The sequence below is a fragment of the Daucus carota genome, chromosome 8 (assembly GCF_001625215.2).
Source record: "Daucus carota subsp. sativus chromosome 8, DH1 v3.0, whole genome shotgun sequence".
NCBI classification, from domain to species: Eukaryota; Viridiplantae; Streptophyta; class Magnoliopsida; order Apiales; family Apiaceae; genus Daucus; species Daucus carota.
In genome coordinates, this window is record NC_030388.2 from 8,007,023 (window position 1) to 8,023,985 (window position 16,963).

At 37.0% G+C, this 16,963-nt stretch overlaps 1 long non-coding RNA gene across 1 annotated transcript; it reads left to right on the forward strand.

Moving 5' to 3' along the window:
• Positions 1-57: 57 nt before the first annotated feature.
• LOC135148381 (uncharacterized) lies at positions 58-16,310 on the forward strand. Its single transcript, XR_010286547.1, has 5 exons — positions 58-264; positions 14,431-14,575; positions 14,816-15,109; positions 15,196-15,401; positions 16,144-16,310. It is a non-coding gene; the product is annotated as an uncharacterized LOC135148381 (long non-coding RNA).
• The last annotated feature ends 653 nt before the right edge of the window (positions 16,311-16,963 follow it).

A 16,963-nucleotide genomic window follows, 5' to 3' on the forward strand; every position in this document is an offset into this window, starting at 1 on the left:
GTGTTTTAAAATTTATGTTCAATTTATTTATGGAACATATGCCTATGTGCAGGTCGCCAAATAAAACAATATCTAATATGGAAATGATATTAGCTGTAGCAAGGGCTGTGCAAGATTTTATACTCACCGATATACCTGTATCTGATGACTTGAGTGTAATTGAATCAACAAAGAGAAGAAAGTATTTAACGGTGATCGCCATTAACACTGCTTTTAGCAGTCGATAGAGGAGAGACTCTGTTCGTGCGACATGGATGCAACAAGGTTAACTAAGTTCTTTACATCTTTTCGTGTGTGTTAGGAATCAATAATTTTTGATGATAACATAAACATTTTGTAACATGTCTTACTTAGAATCTTTATCAAATTTCAGTTGTAATTGTTACATTTCTTGTCTTTGGGAATTATCAACGGATGGGTAGAATAGGATGGCTAATTGTAAATATCCAATGCCATGTAATTTTATCTAAGTGAAGGATATTCAACTGATGAGATGTAACTGTTCAACTGATGAAGACTGGATGATGTTCAACTGATGAAAATCAAGCATTCAACTGAAGACAAAGTGTTCGACGGATGATGCTGAGGAATTCAACTGATGAGACTGGAACAGCATTCAACTGATGGAGTTGGTAATTCATTCAACTGATGAGCCAGGCATTCAACTGATAAAGTCAAGAGCAGTTGAAAGCAACCAGAACTTTCAACTGATGAAGCAAAGAGCAGTTGAAAGTGACTAGAGCTTAAGTCTGACTAATCACATGGATCGAATTACACTAAAATAGACATGGAAGCCTAATTAGGAAAATAAAGAAGAAGCAGAAACATACTTATCTCATGCAGTGCAATCTGGATCAAATCGAGGTGATGGTCAAAGATGAAGACATCTCAGAAAGCATGCATAAGACAAAGTTGTGCAGCATTGTTTTTAGATTAGAGTGCATTTTGTAATCTAGCTAAATGCTTTGTAAAACTTGGAGTATATAACCAAGTTAGTAGCATCAGTTGAACTTGTTCAAATTACTTGAGAGAAAAATCTGAGAGTTAGAACTTGTTTGAGTGATGAACCAACAGCTGTGCGAATTGTAAACAATCCACAGATTCTTCTATATAAAATCTCACGGGTGGATCATTCAATCCACCCGTATTTTTAATACTTGGTGTTTTTCTGTTTACTGTGTTCTTAGTGTATTATTCTTGAATCTTTTAAATTTGTAAAAGATTGTATTCAACCCCCCCCCTTCTACAATCTTTCTCATAGTTGGTGTAAAATAACAATTGGTATCAGAGCCAGGTTCCCAACAAACAGGGAAAAAGATCAACACTGCTAGAGAAAGATGGGAAAGAAGGATGCTGGAGTGAAGATTCCTGTTCTTGACAAAGACAACTATTTTCACTGGAAAGTGAGAATGCATCTGCATCTGTTGTCCATTGATGAAAGCTATGTGAATTGTATTGAAAAAGGACCTCATGTCCCCATGAAGGTCTGCACAAGTATTGGAGCTGATGGTGAAGACATGGTAGGTAAGATGATTCCAAAACCTATCCATGAATATTCTCAAGAAGATACTGAAGAAGTGCACAAGGACAAGAAAACCATGAATCTTCTGTTCAATGGTTTGGATCAAGAAATGATTGATAGTGTTATCAGCTGCACAAGTGCCAAAGAAGTTTGGGACACCATCAGGACCATCTGTGAAGGGAATGAGCAAGTGAGAGAGAACAAGATGCAGCTTCTGATTCAACAATATGAGTCATTCCATTTCAAGGCTGGTGAAAGTTTGAGTGATACATTTAACAGATTTCAAAAACTGTTAAATGGTCTAAAGCTCTTTGGAAGAGTATATCAAGTTAAAGATTCAAACTTGAAATTCTTAAGAGCTCTTCCTAAAGAATGGAAGCCCATGACAGTCTCTCTCAGAAATACACAAGAGTTTAAAGACTATACTCTAGAGAGACTGTATGGAACCTTAAAAACTTATGAGCTTGAAATGGAGCAAGATGAAGAAATTGAGAAAAGCCAAAAGAAAGGGCATTCATCTGTGGCTCTAGTTGCATCTCTGGAGGATACTGTCAAGGACAAGGGAAAGTCTCAAGTTGAAGAAACTGAGAAGTTGGTCAAAGAGGAGAGCTCAGAGTCAAGCAAAGGAAGAAGAAAGGAGAAAGAAGTAGCTGATTCTGGTGAAGAAAGTGATGGAATTGATGAACATCTAGCCTTCCTGTCAAGAAGATTCTCCAAACTAAAATTCAAGAAGAATTTTAATTCTGCAAAATCTTTTAAAGGCAATCCCAAGTCTGATAGGAGCATGGTAGACAGATCAAAATTCAAGTGCTTCAACTGTGGGAATGCAGGTCACTTTGCAAATGAGTGTAGAAAGCCTAAAGTTGAGAAAAAGTCAAGTGAAAACATTGACTACAAAAAGAAATATTATGAACTTCTCAAACAAAAGGAAAGAGCATTCATCACAAAGGATGATTGGGCAGCTGGAGATGATTCTGATGAAGAGGAGGAGTTTGTCAATCTAGCTCTAATGGCCAACTCCACAGATCAAGAAGAAAACACTGGAAGCAGTAGTCAGGTATTCACTACAAACCTAGTTGAGTTAACTAAAGATGAATGCAATGCTACTATTAATGAAATGTCTACAGAATTATATCATTTGCATGTTTCTTTAAAATCTCTTACTAAGGAAAATAGTAGAATTAAGGAAGCTAACACCTTTCTAAGTGATAGAAACAGTGCCTTAGAAGCTCAATTTATTGAGTTTGAGAAGCTGAAAATTGAGTGTCAGACAGCCAAGGATGATCTCTTGGTTGTCCTGAAAAGAGAAGAGATCATAAGAAAGCAGCTTGATAAGGAACAAGAGATTATTGCCAAATGGAAATCTGGTAGGGATGTTTCCACCAATATCATCAACATGCAAGGTAGAGAGACCTTTGTAGAGAATGAGTGGAAGAGGAGTAAGAAAGTGCTTGAGATATCTGAGAACAGTTCAGGTGATGAGAATACTGATGATGATCATCAGTTGAAAGGCAAAGTCTCAACTGATGAGAGTCATCAGTTGAACAAAAACTCATCAGTTGACAAGAGTGTTCTCAAGAAGCTTAACAAGAAATATGGTCCTGTTAAAAAGAATTTTGTTAAAGGTGAGAATAGTTCTTCTGAGACCAGTGATAGTATTAATAACACTCTTAATTCCAGTAACAAGAACAAGAAGAAGTTGGATACTAGTGAGCATAAATCTGAGGAGACTAAAAAGAAGAAAGGAAATAGAAATGGCAAAATAGGAGTTAACAAGCACACCAATTACACTCCCAATGCTAGTGCTCTTAGGAAAACCTGCAGTAAGTGTGGTAGTGTAAATCATTTATCTGCTAATTGTAAAACTGTGGTTGCTCCTAATTTATCCTTGCCTATTCCTATGACATCTGTTCCTCACATGAATTTATCTGCTATGAATATGATGCCTGGTTTATTGCCTCACAATCCTTATTCTCAGCCTAACATGCCATATATGTTCAATCCTTATTTCAATGCCTTTAACATGCCTCAATTTCATTCAAACTTGCATGGAATGAACAATTTATGCATGTCTCAAAGGCCTGTGTTTGAAAACAGAGTTGATATTCCAGTTTCTCAACCAAAACCAAAGATTGAACCTATTCAATCCAAGGAAAAGGTTGAGAAAGTGGAAAAGGCTGCTAAGACTAACAAATCTGGACCCAAAGCAATTTGGGTACCAAAATCAACTTGATCTGTTTGTGAAATGTGTGCAGGGAAACCACAAGAAGAATTTGTGGTACTTGGATAGTGGATGCTCCAGGCACATGACTGGTGATTCCTCCCTGCTCACAAAGTTTGTGGAGAAAGCTGGCCCTAGCATTACCTTTGGAGATGACAGCAAAGGATATACTATGGGATATGGCTTGATTGCAAAAGAGAATGTCATCATTGATGAAGTTGCATTGGTGTCTGGTCTTAAGCACAACTTGCTTAGCATCAGTCAGCTCTGTGACAAAGGTTACAAAGTTAATTTCACTCCTGCAGCCTGTGTTGTCACCAAAGGAGATGACAACAATGTGGTTCTGATTGGACAAAGAAAAGGAAATGTGTATGTAGCTGACTTCAATTCTGTCAAGTCTGAATCTATTACTTGCCTTCTCAGCAAAGCAAGCTCAGATGACAGTTGGCTATGGCATAAGAGATTGTCTCATCTAAATTTCAAAACCTTGAATGAGTTAGTAAAGAAGGACTTGGTAAGAGGTCTACCAAAGCTGGAATTCTCAAAAGATGGACTTTGTGGAGCCTGTCAGCTAGGAAAGCAAAAGAGAAGCTCTTTCAAAAGCAAGACTCTTTCATCAATTGTGAAGCCCCTTCAGCTCTTGCATATGGATTTGTTTGGACCAGTCAACATCATGTCTATTTCAAAGAAGAAATATTGCCTAGTGATTGTTGATGATTTTTCAAAATTCACTTGGACTTTCTTCCTGCATTCTAAGGATGAAGCTGGGAAAATCATCATCAATCATATCAAGGCATTAAACAACAATCCAGATGTCAAAATTGGAAGGATAAGAAGTGACAATGGGACAGAATTCAAGAACTCTGTGATGAAAGAATTTTGTGAAGAAGAGGGAATTATTCATGAGTTCTCTGCACCAAGAACTCCACAACAAAATGGTGTTGTTGAAAGGAAGAATAGAACTCTTATTGAAGCTGCAAGAACCATGATTAATGAAGCTCAACTTCCAACCTATTTTTGGGCTGAAGCTGTAAACACTGCTTGTTTCACTCAAAACATTTCACTAATTACCAAACCTCACAATCTAACTCCCTTTCAACTCTTCAAAGGAAAGAAGCCAACAATTAGCTTTCTTCATGTGTTTGGATGCAAGTGTTATGTTCTAAGAAATCAAGGTGAAAATCTTGGAAAATTTGAGGCCAAGGCAGATGAAGCTATTTTTGTTAGATACTCTGATGGAAAATCATTTAGAGTATATAATCTGAGAACCAACATTGTTATGGAATCAATCCATGTGGTTTTTGATGATAAGAAGATTCAAGGATTCTCAGATGAAGGATTTCATGATAATCTCAGATTTGAGAATGAAGGTGAAAGTGATCTGTATGAGAGTGATGATGATGATGACATTATTCAAAATGTTGGAATTAATCCTGGAATTAATATTCCAACTGATGACTCTCTGGTGCAAGAAACAACTGCAATTGGAAATTCAACTGAAGCATCAGTTGAAACTACATTGGAGGGATCAGTTGAAACACCTCAAGGATCATCAGTTGAAAGAATGTCTCAAAGTTTCAATCAGTTTAGAAATAATGAGATGTCAAATTTAGGGGGAGCTTTCCAACATGGAAACCTGAACTTCAATAATGAAGCCACATCATCAAGACAATCACTTCCACCACAAAGAAAGTGGACAAGGGATCATCCTTATGAGCTAATTATTGGAGATGCAAATGCATCTGTACAAACAAGAAGAGCAACTCAAGATGAGTGTTTGTACAGTGCATTCCTTTCACAGGATGAACCTAAAGTCATAGAAGATGCTCTCAAAGATGCTGATTGGGTTCTTGCTATGCAAGAAGAATTAAATCAATTTGAGAGAAACAAAGTATGGAAGCTGGTACCCAAACCTAAAAACAGAACTATTGTAGGAACAAGGTGGGTATTCAGAAACAAGGTGGATGAGAATGGAGTTGTCACCAGAAACAAGGCAAGGCTTGTTGCTAAAGGATATTCTCAATCTGAAGGAATTGATTTTGATGAGACCTTTGCACCAGTTGCAAGACTAGAAGCAATAAGAATCTTCCTGGCCTATGCTGCTCATGCAAACTTTAAAGTTTATCAAATGGATGTCAAGAGTGCTTTTCTAAATGGTGAACTGGAAGAGGAGGTATATGTCAGTCAGCCTCCTGGTTTTGAAGATCCAGAATTTCCAGAGTATGTTTACTTTTTATTAAAAGCACTCTATGGACTAAAGCAAGCACCAAGGGCATGGTATGACACTCTGTCTCAATTCTTGTTAGATAATCATTTTTCCAGAGGAACTGTGGATAAAACACTATTTTACAGAAATGTAAATGGTGCCTTTATTCTGGTTCAAATTTATGTAGATGATATAATCTTTGGTTCTACAGATGAGAAACTTTGCAAGAAGTTTGCTAATCTAATGAAAAGTCAGTATGAAATGAGCATGATGGGAGAGCTCACCTACTTTCTTGGTTTACAAGTTAAACAAGTAAAGGAAGGTATATTCATAAATCAAACTAAGTACATTTATGATCTACTTAAAAAGTTTGATTTATTGGATTGCAAAGAAGCTAAGACTCCCATGCCAACAGCCACCAAATTAGAGTTAAGTCCTAATGAGAAATCTGTGGACATCTCTAATTATAGAGGCATGGTTGGTTCTCTTTTATATTTGACAGCTAGTAGACCAGATATTATGTTTTCTACATGCCTCTGTGCTAGATTTCAATCTGATCCTAAAGAATCACATCTTATTGCTATAAAAAGAATATTCAGATATCTTAAGGGAACACCAAATCTTGGTATTTGGTACCCTAAAGACTCTGGATTTGATCTAATTGGATATTCAGATGCTGATTTTGCAGGATGCAAAATTGATAGAAAAAGTACAACAGGCACCTGTCAATTTCTTGGTGACAGATTGATTTCTTGGTTTAGCAAAAAGCAAAATTCTGTATCAACCTCTACAGCTGAGGCTGAGTACATTGCAGCTGGAAGCTGTTGTGCACAATTATTGTGGATGAGAAATCAATTACTTGATTATGGATTAAATCTCTCAAAAATCCCAATATTTTGTGACAACACCAGTGCTATTGCTATAACTGAAAATCCAGTACAACACTCAAGAACCAAGCACATTGACATCAAATATCACTTCATAAGAGAACATGTGATGGCTGGTACTGTTGAAATGCATTTTGTTCCAAGTGAAGAACAGATTGCAGACATTTTCACAAAGCCTCTTGATGAATCCACATTCACAAGGTTGGTAAGTAAATTAGGTATGTTAAATTTCTCCTAATTTAGAGTGAATTTTTCTGTAATTTGGCAGCCAGAATTTGATTAATTTTGATTTATCAAAATTGAATTAATTATAATTTTGGATAAAGTCTATAATATTTCAACTGATGAACCAGTGAAATTGTTTCAACTGATGCTTGAAACAATGTCCTCTCGCGTTGTTTTTCATTCAACTGATGACACCAGTTGAGGATGCCTTCAACTGATCTTCATCAGTTGAATAGGAAGTTTAAAGAGGCGCTTATTTCATCCGTTGAAAGTATTATCAGATCTGAGCCGTTGAAATTTCTTTTGTCTCTCACCTACTTTATACACACGATCGTGTGTGTAATTTTTGTAGAGATAAATAAGAGTAATTTCTTCTCAACGGTAATTTCTCAGCCAATCACAGCAATTTTCTGAGAAAGTATTTAAGTGTTTTAATTCATTTTCATTTCTTTTCATCTCACTCTTTCGAATTCTCAAAGCTCTCTTCTCTCTCTGTGCAAAAACAAGTTCTAATTTCTCTTCAAGCTTTCTCTGTAACTGCAATGGCACCAATGAAGAAGTATACTGCACCAAGTGGGTTTATTTATGAGAAGAACAACTTTGCGTCATTTGTGGATACCAAGGCTGTGGAGGAGAAGGAGTATCACAGGATGATGGAGTTCATCAAGTCAAGCCAGCTCTCCTATGCTATGACTGAAGCTCCCATCATCTACCATGAAATAGTGGAGGAGATGTGGACCTCTGCAGAGTTTAATAGTGAGAATGAAACTCTAACTTTCTCTATTAAAAATGAAACTCATTCTGTTAATGCTGATATTATGAAAGCATGCTTTAAGATTCCTGAAGATACTGTTTTATCTTTGCCTAGTGATGTTCAGTTGGTTAATTTACTTTATGCCATGAATTATGTTTTACCAACTGATGCCTTAGGTAAAATAGAGAGGAGGGGTCTTAGGAGAGAATGGAGTTATTTATGTGATGCTTTTATTAAGGCATTTTCTGGTAAAATTAGTAATTTTAATGCTCTTACTTCCCAGATTTTACAAATGCTTTACATGTACCTGACTAATGAGTATTTCAACTTTGGTGGTTTGATGATCCAAGAAATTGGGGAGAAACTAGGTGATAAAACTGATAGACCTAGGAATATTTATTATGTCAGATTTCTTATGATGCTGGCTAATCATCTCAATGATAAGCTAGTTATTACTAACAAGGAAGCCAAGCTTCCCAGTTTTGTGCAGGAAAAGAGAGTCTTTAAAGACCTCTTTAGGATGAATTTATACCCCTCCTTGGAGGTGGTGTACCTGCCAACAATGGAGGCTGGAAAGCACAAAGAGGTACATGGCTTTCCTACTACTCTTTCTCAACCCTCACCTTCTTTGCTTTCTGCCATCAGGGCTGTTGAAGAGGCCCATCAACAGTCCACACAAGTGGCAAAACCTTCTAAAAACAAGTCTTCTAAACCAACCTCGGATGCCTCCCAAAAGACATCTGTTGTAAAATCCAAGAAACACAAACCTGAGGGGAGTGTGATTGGAGGTTGTGAGGGGGAGGGAAAGGGTGAACATAAAAGAAGCCCTAAGAATAAGGATGGAGAGATGTGTGTTAACCAGCCAAGCCACTCTGCAGTCTCCCAAAAGACTGTAGATGTTAATATGGAATTAAACTCATCCCTAGCAGCATCCTCCCAAAATGATGTTGCTATTGAAAATAGTCCTCAACCAGGGACACAGTCAAAAAGGGGGAGGGACACCACTTCTTCACCAGTAAAAGCCTATGGGAGAAAGAAGCTAAGAAGTGAAAAACTGAAGCACTCTGCACACACACAGGCATCCATTCTGGATTTTATGCCTTTAACTTCTCAAAGTCAGATTGATGTGACTCCAATAAATGTGGAGTCACAGCCCCCTTCTTCATCTCAACAAATCACCCATATTTGTGATCTTACCATTTCTACTCCTCAAACACAATCCCCAACCTCTTCTGTGGATGTGGAATTAATTCACACCACACTTGTAAATTCTCCATCTTTGGATTTCATGGAGAAGCCCCCATCTGAGATTGATCATCATCATTTTGATGATTTGTTGGATCTTTCTCTTCCATTTCCCTCTTCTGTGACAGTGTGTTCTGTGGATTTTCCTTTAAAATCAATCACCACAGACTCAACTATCACAGCTTCTAAACCTATTTCTTCATTTTCTTCAACTGATCTCCCTCATCAGTTGACAAGTGTTTGTCCTTCAACTGATCTGCTTAACAGCGCTCATCAGTTGAATGCCTCTTCTACTCATGTTTCAACTGATGTCTCTCATCAGTTGACAACTGCTGCTACTTCAATTAACTTACCTCTTTCTACAGCAGTTGATCACATGGTAGCACAAACACTTTTAGGATTGAGTGGAGTGAGCTATGGAGTGGAGAGGCAGCCTAGTGAGCTGGAAAAAGGAGAGGGTGTGGAGAGTCTGGCATTTTCTTCTAGCCAGGAAAAAGGAGAGGATAAGAGAGACCCTTTAGTAAGGGTAAGTGAGGGAGAGGTGAGTGGTGTGGTGAGCCAAGGGGAGCCCTTGATGCAAGAACAGAGAGAAATTGAGAGAAATGCAGGTGTCAATGAAGGGTTTAGTGAACAAGAGTTTCAAGCTGAATACAGATCCATATTGGATGGTGTTTCACTAGACCCTGAGACTTTTACTCATGGGATGTCCTCCATTCAAGACTTTGCCAGATTGGACAATCAAGCAGCTGAGAGGCACCTCAATCTGATTCACACTACATCTTCAATGCTTAGAGCAAAGGAGGCATTAACAGCTCTGCCTGCCAATGCTGGAGATGATTTTCATTATGATGATAGTGATGAAGACCTCAATGATGCTCTTGAGGAATCCCTTGTTGAACAACCTACAACTTCTCTACCTTCATGGCTCTCCATGCAGTCTGCCAAAGCAATTGTTGTTAGCATGGAGCTGGAAAGGCAAGCCTCCACCATTCTTCAATCACAACCTGGAAGCTCATCCTCCTCTCCAGCCATCTCTGCCACCATTGCCAGTCAAGCTCTAGAAAACCTCAAGCTTCACAAGTTTCAATCTCTTCATTTTCAGCATGAGATAGAGCATCTCAATTCTCTTATCGCCTCTGTTAAGACTGATCTGACCAAGCAAATTGATGAAAAGCTTCCAGCTCAGGTCAAATCAGCTCTTTCTGCATCTGAGCAAAAACAACTACAATTGGAGAAGCAAGTGGAAGCTCTGGAAGGAAATGTCTACACCTTAAACTCTAGAATGGATGAGATGTTGCAGCATCAAAGAATTCAGACTGGACTGCTTCAACATCTTCTTCTTGCCTCTGGTGTTTCCCTTCCCAGTCCATCCCCTACACTTGCTGCTAACAAAAAGGGGGAGAAAGAATTACCAACTCCTGCAGAATTGATCAGTCAAATTCCTCCCCCTTTCCACACTGAAAGGGAAAAGCAGAAGATTGCAAGGATGAAAGAATTGGACTCCATTGCAAAGAGAGTGGCTCAACTGGGCAAGAAATCATCTACATCTTCTACAGCCACCACAGCTCAAATCTCTTTTCCAACCACAACCACAATTCTCAGGATAATTACACCTGAGATTGTTATTCCCTTCAAGACAGAAAAGGGTGAGCCATCATTTCTGAATGAGTTCAAGCCAATTCTGTTTCCAAACAATTGTGGTTACTCCAGGCCTGGAAAAGACTCAAGCTCAATCTACTTTCCACTAGCCAGGCCTGACAAAAATGAATACAAACTTTTGGGCCAAGAAATCAAAAGTTATAAAGATTGTGCAGATGTGGCCTTAAAGGCTCATTTTGCCATCATCTACAGAGAAGGCCAGAAGCTGTTTATTGGAACTGGCCATCCTCACTACTCATTTGCAAAAGCTGAAGAGGTGGCCAGAGAATGTGAAAAAGAGGAGTTTGAATCCCAACTCTCTTTGAACCAAATAGAGGTGGATGAAAGGTATGCTATTGAGCTGGAAGAGGAGTTGGCAGCTGAGCTTTTAAATGAGAAAGGATTGCCTCTTGAATCTTCTCCAAAGAAAAAGAGAGTCAAATCTAAGACTAAGATGCCTGAGGCAGCCAAGAGAAGAGAAGAAGTGCCAGAAAAGCCTATCTCAAAGCCTTCTTCTCCAATCAAGGATACCACAGTAGTACATCCAGATGTCAACTTCCATGATGAGCCAATAATGCCAAAGGAGGAGCCAATTGACTTGGAAGATATCCCAATTCCAGCTTTTCTTGTTCAAGAATCTTCCAAGCCAAAGAAGAAAGTCAAGTCTGTGGCTAAGAGGATGGCTAACCCTCCTAAACCTCCAAAAGAACCTGAAAATCCTGATGACTATCTGATCATTGCTAACATTGAAGAAATTTCTGAGTTGGAGCTGGAGCTGGATGATCTTCAAGAAGTAAGAGGAATAGAAGCAACTTCAAAGTTACCTGAAAGATTGGTATTCTCTTACAAAAACAAGGGTGATGTCATCTGGCCTCTTCACAGAGTTCTGAATTCTGAGGGATTCAGTTCTCTAACAAAAATATATGGATCTATGAAGAGGACTGGAGGATTTACACCACCTGCAAAGCAAATGGTACTAAAGAGAATCCTTGAGATCAGGAAGGAATGGAACTCAGATGCTAGTCTACAAAGAAGGCTGAAAATTCCCTACACTGGAAAGAAAATTCATCATGAACCTACTCCAGTCATGGAATTTAGGGACAATCAAGGTGTTAGGAGATTTTTCAGACCTAAAGATCAACTCAAGGTTGCTAGCTTGAATACTCTGAAGACTCTTCAATCCAAGCTCAACAGACAAGATAGTGATGAAGAATGGTTCTACAGGATCTTTCAGAAGCAGATTAATATTCTTGAAGAAAAACTTAAGTCCAGAAGAAGAAGATCTTCTAGGAACAAGTAACTGCTCAGTCTAAAGGAGCATAATCATCTGTAATCTTTTCTAACTCTTGTATTTAAATTCTGCATTTTATTTTATTAATGTTTTGTTATCATCAAGTGTAGAATTTATGTCTGCATCTTCTCCAGTCATAAATTGGGGGAGATTGTTAGGAATCAATAATTTTTGATGATAACATAAACATTTTGTAACATGTCTTACTTAGAATCTTTATCAAATTTCAGTTGTAATTGTTACATTTCTTGTCTTTGGGAATTATCAACGGATGGGTAGAATAGGATGGCTAATTGTAAATATCCAATGCCATGTAATTTTATCTAAGTGAAGGATATTCAACTGATGAGATGTAACTGTTCAACTGATGAAGACTGGATGATGTTCAACTGATGAAAATCAAGCATTCAACTGAAGACAAAGTGTTCGACGGATGATACTGAGGAATTCAACTGATGAGACTGGAACAGCATTCAACTGATGGAGTTGGTAATTCATTCAACTGATGAGCCAGGCATTCAACTGATAAAGTCAAGAGCAGTTGAAAGCAACCAGAACTTTCAACTGATGAAGCAAAGAGCAGTTGAAAGTGACTAGAGCTTAAGTCTGACAAATCACATGGATCGAATTACACTAAAATAGACATGGAAGCCTAATTAGGAAAATAAAGAAGAAGCAGAAACATACTTATCTCATGCAGTGCAATCTGGATCAAATCGAGGTGATGGTCAAAGATGAAGACATCTCAGAAAGCATGCATAAGACAAAGTTGTGCAGCATTGTTTTTAGATTAGAGTGCATTTTGTAATCTAGCTAAATGCTTTGTAAAACTTGGAGTATATAACCAAGTTAGTAGCATCAGTTGAACTTGTTCAAATTACTTGAGAGAAAAATCTGAGAGTTAGAACTTGTTTGAGTGATGAACCAGCAGCTGTGCGAATTGTAAACAATCCACAGATTCTTCTATATAAAATCTCACGGGTGGATCATTCAATCCACCCGTATTTTTAATACTTGGTGTTTTTCTGTTTACTGTGTTCTTAGTGTATTATTCTTGAATCTTTTAAATTTGTAAAAGATTGTATTCAACCCCCCCCTTCTACAATCTTTCTCATAGTTGGTGTAAAATAACAGTGTGCACTTATCTTTAATAACATAAGTTATTTGTTATTTGATTATATTTCTTTACAATTTTATGTTACCAATCGGCCAATTAGACTTCTCACCTCGATGATCTATAATTCGCAATCAATTATTTTGGAAGCATTTAAGCCTTCTCTTCAACTCTATCGTCAAGTTTAGAGATCTTCCAGTGTAGAATTGAAAAGATCAGAATATAAAACACCTTGTCCTGTTGCCTTCTGATTTCAAAACAATTTTCACGTCCAATTGATGTGAAATTTTTTAAGTCTGTGGGCATAGCGTCAAGTCTACTTGTAGGCCACAACTTATATTGTAGAGACTTCACAACTATGATTCTTTGGATCAAAAACGGAATGCAAAATTCAGAAATAAGACATGTAACGATCAATTTTTGCATGATAAGGAGTATAGCAAAAACTATGACATAATTTTATTCCGTTTTATCTCAATTGCTTTAGCATTGCATGTGTTGCAGGCTATGTAATAATAATCATCCAGTAACGTGAAGTGTTACTGCTCAGTATATTATGCTGAAAAACTTAACTGCAATCATAATCAAATCTACACAAAAATTTTATGATTTTTAAACAAAACACTCCAATCGCCAAAAGTCAATTTGAGCACATCACTTCAACATCAAAATGGAATTTTCTAGGTGTCTTTTCCATTTCAAATATATAGTTGTGTACAATTTAAGTTCATAATGTTCTTATCTTTATTTGAAATCCTTGTATCTGCGATGTAGGATGAAAACAATTTTAGACTTCATAATTGACATGTATCTATTAATAATAATCTTATATGTGTGTGTGTCTTCAAATTATAATAAATATAATTATGAAAGTAAGCCGCAGCACCTTCCAGCTTTATACAAATTAAGCAATAAAATATAAATATCTATTTATAAAAAATTATTATACAGAGAAGTAACTGCAGAACTTCTCCTATCCTATAATCAATCTCAGGAGATTGGCAGTTTGCAATTCTTTCATCAGTCCATCTATACAACTCTTTAGCATTAACATTCCCACCAGTCAGCGGGCAAGGAATCGACTCTCTGCAGACACTATTAAAGTAATCACAGACACCTGGTCTGGTGTTTGAAGAGTCAGGCCTTTCACTAACAACTTCCATCAAGTTGAGAACAGATATCGATCCTCCTGAAGGAACCTTCACACATGATAAACAATTACTTAGTATTAATTGTGACCCTGATAATTAAGATATAGAAGTTTAAAGCCAAAACTATCTTGTCCTCCATACGATGAATTTATGAGTGTATTGTTGTTATCTTTCAGGATAATAAGTTTGCCTCCAAAGGCAAAAGAAACTAGAGCATGTGCGGGACATCCATCTGATGATCTCCCCACAGCCGGAGCATAACTCTGATATTGTTGCTGAGAATAGCTTTCCACATTCTGATTACCATAGTAATTACTTGAGGTATTCATACATTCATCTTTCTTAGTTTGTGGCTTATTATATTACTGAGTAAAGTTTTCATCAGTCACAAAGCTTGGTTCCTTAATGTATTTGAAAACTCATTATGACTCTGACTTGCTCTCTCACCATATGGGACTGTTCCTTCATACTGATACGAACTATGCTGACTAATATGGTTGCTTACAGAAGTCTTTTGGTTATACTGATTCTCTAACTGTTGGTATCCTCTATAACTTGAAGTAGCAGAATTCGGTTGCCAGATGTTCAAATCCTGCTGGTTGGCAGCCCGACAAGAGCTCAGGAACAATCAAGAAACAACTTTCACCTGTAGCACCAGTTCTCGAACAACTATGGATACAAAAAGACAAGAGAATTAAAGAATTCTCTAATGTACAGTCTCAAATACAAATAATATATGGTGAAATCGCGGTTACTGCTGAGCACGTAGGTAATCCTGAAACCGATGAGTCTGATTTATTACCGAAGAAATTAGAAGATTCTTATGTTCAGCTTTGACAACTACAAAAAGAAAAGGTAAATTTTTTATGAATGACCTTGTATCAGTATGTGCCCGGTGAGCCAGAAAGAGAATTATTGTCCCTCCTTTTTTTGTTTGGCAGAGTCAGAGGTTGAAAAAAGTCCTAGAGTTTATGAGTGCAATTCATGATCTTTGTGCTGTCCGTGGAATAGACTTTTTAGTATTGTGACTGAAGTCCATCCACGCCTTAAACGATTCCAGTGGCTTGCAATATAAAGGCATTAACAATGACACTTCATCTCGGCTGGCTACGACTGTCTCGGCCCTGCAAGAGGATAAACAACAAAGGTTGCATAAGATAATAATATTTATACACAAATATATTAGCTGCAACCTCTTTTCTATGTAATTTATTACTTCATGAATTAAAATCATTTCAATTAGTGTTCGTGATGTTTTTCTTAATCCTTTCTTTCTTTTCTTTTTTGGCCGGTGTATATTTTTGTTTCATCTCTTGCTACGAGGTCATGAATAAGTTTAGATTTTTTTGTGATACAATGTTGCCAATATAGTTTATGTATTTTATCTTTCGCAGATAATAGAAAGACAATGGAAGAGCTAGCTGTCTATGTTCTTCTGTGAATCACATGAGCTTGCTTAATGATAAGATTAGAATTGTTTCAAGTAAAAATCATGTGCCAGTGATAATGGTGTAGTTAGTTACTTCATGGTTGGGTTAATTATCTTGTTAGTCACTGAAGTGGGCTTTATGTATCAAGTTGGTCACTGAAGTGAAAACGGTATCAAGTTAGTCACCAGCTTTGAGCCGACTGTATGGTCCGTTGACATTTTATAACGTCCGTTAGAATAATCATGGTTAGATAACTACAGTTTAAGTAAACTCTGGTTATTTCAGTGAATTATAATTACAGCGCAAGTGAATTGAGGCAAGTAAACTGGGTAAACTAAAACCCTAAGGTGAATGCATATATTAATCAGTAAGGTAGTGTATACGTGTATGATAAAACGATTATATGTCATATATCGGGTGTAATTTATGTATAATGATCCGTTTTTTTCAATTTTACAGGATGTCAACAAGAGCTAATGTTTATATACATCACCATGGTGATTTGGATATTACAAAACCGAGCTATCATGGTGGGAAGGTGGATACGATCAATCTTGACACAGATGAGTTCTCTTTTCGTGATTTGGAAGATTTTAGTAAGGAATTTGAATATGATCCTATAGCTCTTGTTTTATTTTATTATAAAACAAATGGTCATGATTTTAGTGATGGTATGAAGATTTTGTATGATGATGAGTCTGCTAGAGAGGTTGTTAATGTGTCGATGCCTTACGGTAAGATAGACCTCTATATAGATCACTGTTTTGACTTTGCTTCTCCATTTATCGAAACTGAAATCTTTAATAACGGTGGAAGTGATGGTGATAATGAACCAGAGTATTATAGTGTAACTGAATCAAGTGAAGATGAGTGCTCTGATCATGTTGTTAGTGATGAAGAACTGAATGAATGTAGGCAGTCACAGAAGTTATTTAAGGAGAGATTGGCTAGCTCAAAGTTGGTGACTAATTTGATACCGTTTTCACTTCAGTGACCAACTTGATACATAAAGCCCACTTCAGTGACTAACAAGATAATCAACCCCGTCATGGTTTGTAGAGTATCATGCTTAGTTTCACTTAATTATTTGTATTATGAAATATATTAAAATTTCGTTTAGCTTTTAATCTTTTTAAAATTCTTATTTAATACGGAAAGTTTTAGCCATTTTTGTGACTTTTAATCTGGGCTAAAATAAAGACCCGTGCCTTGCACGGGCTTTTGTGCTAGTTATGTATAATATAACTACATGTTTCCCAATTATATTATAACTGATGAT